Source organism: Dipodomys spectabilis, unplaced genomic scaffold (assembly GCF_019054845.1).
Source record: "Dipodomys spectabilis isolate Male_0828 unplaced genomic scaffold, ASM1905484v1 ptg000071l, whole genome shotgun sequence".
In the NCBI taxonomy this organism is placed as follows: domain Eukaryota; kingdom Metazoa; phylum Chordata; class Mammalia; order Rodentia; family Heteromyidae; genus Dipodomys; species Dipodomys spectabilis.
In genome coordinates this window covers 3,917,559-3,921,380 of record NW_024870748.1, presented here as the reverse complement: position 1 = coordinate 3,921,380, position 3,822 = coordinate 3,917,559, and positions in this window count along the sequence as shown.

The window sequence follows — 3,822 nt, the reverse complement described above, 5'->3', positions numbered from 1 at the left end:
CCTTTGTACGGTATTTTCATAATAAAAATTTAAAAAATCAGAACCTGTGAATATGATAGCACAGCACAGTCACTTCAAGCGACTCAATCAACAAGGAGATTTCCCTAGGTGAATCAATATATTCAGGTAAAACTTTAAAAGGGAATGGGCAGTAATGTCATAAAGATGGCTGTATAAATGTGTTGACATAATTTCCCTCCAAAACTGTACCAAAAGAAAGAAAAAAAATCCACTATTCCATCGAGATGCTTCAGGCAGAGTAACAGGGTGCAATAGAAAGGATTTTGATGGTAAGGTACAAGTGCCAAAAATAGACTGAATATTACCTGGGGTCCAGGTATTCTACACTACGCATAGACTAGCTATGTAACCTATCATCTAAATGAACTGGAGCCCTTTTCAGAGAGTTGGAGTTATTGTTGCAATTAGAGGTCCAGGAATACAAACATTTAATGGGATAGTCTCAAGAAAACTTTATTATAGGCAAATGAATCTCAAGATTTACCTAGACAAAAAGCATTGAATAGAAGATGATTAGAAAATAAAAGAACCACTTTTATTCAAATGCAGTTTCCACAAGACTGGACCTGTTAACAACTGCACCAATTTCTCTGATGCTTTCTGATTTTGTTGGATTTCTCTAAATTGTTGCTAATCACAGAAAATTTGGATTTTTTTATTTAAGATTATCACAGCATTTAAATTCTGAATGGTTTGAAAAGACTTGGTCACTCTTCTATATTATTTAGGACATCATGACATCTATTCAATAGAAGATTCAAGGGCAAAATGACTATCAAATCTTCAAACACATATATGATCACTTTAAAAATGAATCCATGCCATAGTGTTTTAAATTGGTACAATAAATTCATATTAAATAAATAACCTTCTGTCTCTGAGGCTGCTATTTTCTTTGTTATTTTGTGAAAATATGAATTGAATAAATAGCTGATGTTATGTGAAAATATACCAGGAAGAATGTTATTTCTATGAATAAATATTTTAAATGAGCTTTATTTGGTTGTGGGAACACAATTTTATATTCAACCATTTAAAATGCATTTATGAATCCAAACTACTTTAAGGGTTTTGACCTAGATGACAAATGATTTTTTTCTTGTCACTTGATAGGACATTATATATTTAAGTAGGATTTAAATGTCATAATGCAAACCACTAACAATGAAACTAATTCTTAGTTTGTTTCCCAAGGGTATATCAGTTTATGAATATATTTGCATTTAATAAATCATTCTCAGAATTTAAAGCAATATAGAAATACATTTTTGCGTTCCATAGGCCTTCATTTAATTTGTAATGAAATGTGGAAAAAAAAATTTTTCCAACATCAATTAAAAAATAGCTACACTATTCTTCAGATAGAGGCATAGAATTTCACTGTATACACATACACCACACTTTCTTGATCCATTCATCTCCTGAGGGGCATCTGGGTTGGTTCCATATCTTAGCTATGGTGAATAATGCTGCGATAAACATAGATGTGCTGATAGTTTAGTATGGCCTTGTTTGTGATTGTTGGGGTAAATGTCCCAAAGTGGGATTGCTAGGTCATAGGGGAGCACTATGTGTAGTCTTTTGGGGAACCTCCATACTCCTTTCCAAAGTGGTTGAACAAGTTTACACTCTCACCAAAAATGCAGTAGTGTTTCCTTTTGGCCACTTCCCCTCCAGTATCTGTTGTTATTAGATTTCTTGATTATAGCCATTCTAACTGGGGTGAGGTGGAATCTCAATGCTGTCTTGATTTGCATTTCTTTTATGACCAGAGAAGTTGAGCATTTCTTCATGTGATTATTGGTCATTCTTATTTCCTCTTCAGAGAAGGCTCTCTTAAATTCTTTAGCCCAGTTATTAATTAGGCAATTGTTTATTTGAAGATTTGTTATTGGGTAATTTAATTTTTTGAGTTTTAGGTATATTTTAGATATGAGGCCCTTGTCTGTTGCATGGCTAGTGAAGATCCGTGAGCTTTCTATTGATCTTGCTAGCTATGTCCTTTGCCACACAGAAGCTCTGCAGTTTCATGCAATCCCTTTTGTAAAACCTTTCTTTGATTTGTTGTTTCTGGGTCTTTATTAAGAAAATTTCAGGCTATGCCAAGGAGCCCTAGAGTTTCTCCTATTCCTTCCTGTAATGTTCTCAGGGTGTCTGCCTTGACTTTGAGGTCTTTGATGCATTTGGAGTTGATTCTGGTACAGGGTGATTGATAAGGATTCAGCTTTAGTTTTCTAGGTGTTTAACCAATTTTGCCAGCACCATTTACTGAACAGGCTGTCTTTCTTCCATTCTATTTTTTAGCTCCCTTTTCGAAGATTAGGTAGCTATAGGTCTGTAGGTTCATTTCTGTGTCTTCAGTTCTATTCCATTGGTTCTCAGGTCTGTTCTTATGCCAGTACCAAGTTATTTTGATTACCATGGCTTTGTAGTAGAGTTTGAAATTTGGTATTCCAAAATGTAAAAAGAGTTATGAAAATGGCTGAAGGTTTACTAAGCATAATGAATTTGTGAATAAGTAAGGGGTGAAAGAATAGGAGAGGTGTAAAATGAAAATTTGAATTTCAAAAATAAAATTTATAAATATGTGGCTACATATGGTGTATGATGAAATGTATATGATGAATTTTCATAGTGAGAATTCAAGAGGTCTAGAGATTTACTAGACCAATTTGTTTTCCATGAAAGATAGTTGTTATCATGTCACCACATTTTTGAGTGGTTTTGCTCATCATTTGAAAGCTACTCTTTGAGATTTTGATAATCATCAACTTGTATTGATATGTACAAGAACACATGATCAAAATTTATATTTACATCTTGTGAAATACAATAAAACGCATTCTAATTGCAAATTTTACTAATTCATTGAAGGTTTCTCTCTAATATTTACTTCATATACCTTTTTCATATTAATGTTTTTCTCTTTTAAATTATGTTTTTATTGTAAAAATAATGTACAGTGGGGTTACACTTACATGAGCAAGGCAATGAGTACATTTCCCATTGAGGATTGTTGCCTCCTCCTTCGTTTCCCACCTCCTCCACTACTGCCCACCCCTCCCCTGCCCCGCCAAAGTTGTAAAGTTCTTTTTCAATATACTGTCTTGTACAAGTTGACACATATTAGTTTTCAAGCAATCATTATTTATATAAGAGCTACTATAAGCAATACAGTAAAATAGATATGGTACTGTGAAGAATTCCAAGACATGTATCTTTGTTATAGTACTTATTTAAAATCAATTAACAAGTACATATACCAGGGAAGGATTTAGAAAAACATCTTAGAGATATTGATATATAAATGGAATGTGCACATTATGCTAGTACAAATTATAAAACCTAAATTAAAAGAATTTAAGAGTAAAGTTTGTAAAATAAAAATAGTAGAGGATATGAAGACAAACAAGTAGATTAATGAACAATCTTGTTTGATTGTAAACTTGGCAATTACTTTCAAGACATGAAGGTCACAGGCAGAAAAGGAGTGTTCAAATGTGGCTTTGGGTTATGTTGAGCAGAGACTTAAATGCTAAAATTAGGTATTTGTCTGATAACCTTAAGCATATCAACATGGGACCTTGGGTCATTACTATTGTCCATTTGATTCTAAATAATAATTTAAATAAATAATAATGAATCCCTTGATAAAGTACATCTATTATAAAAGTATATTAGTAGAATTTTGACAAATGTGAATTATCACGTAATCACTGCTGCAACCAGGACAAGAAGCACTTGCGTTATCTCAAATATCTCCTGCTTTCATGTTACTAATTTCATCTCTTTATCCCATAG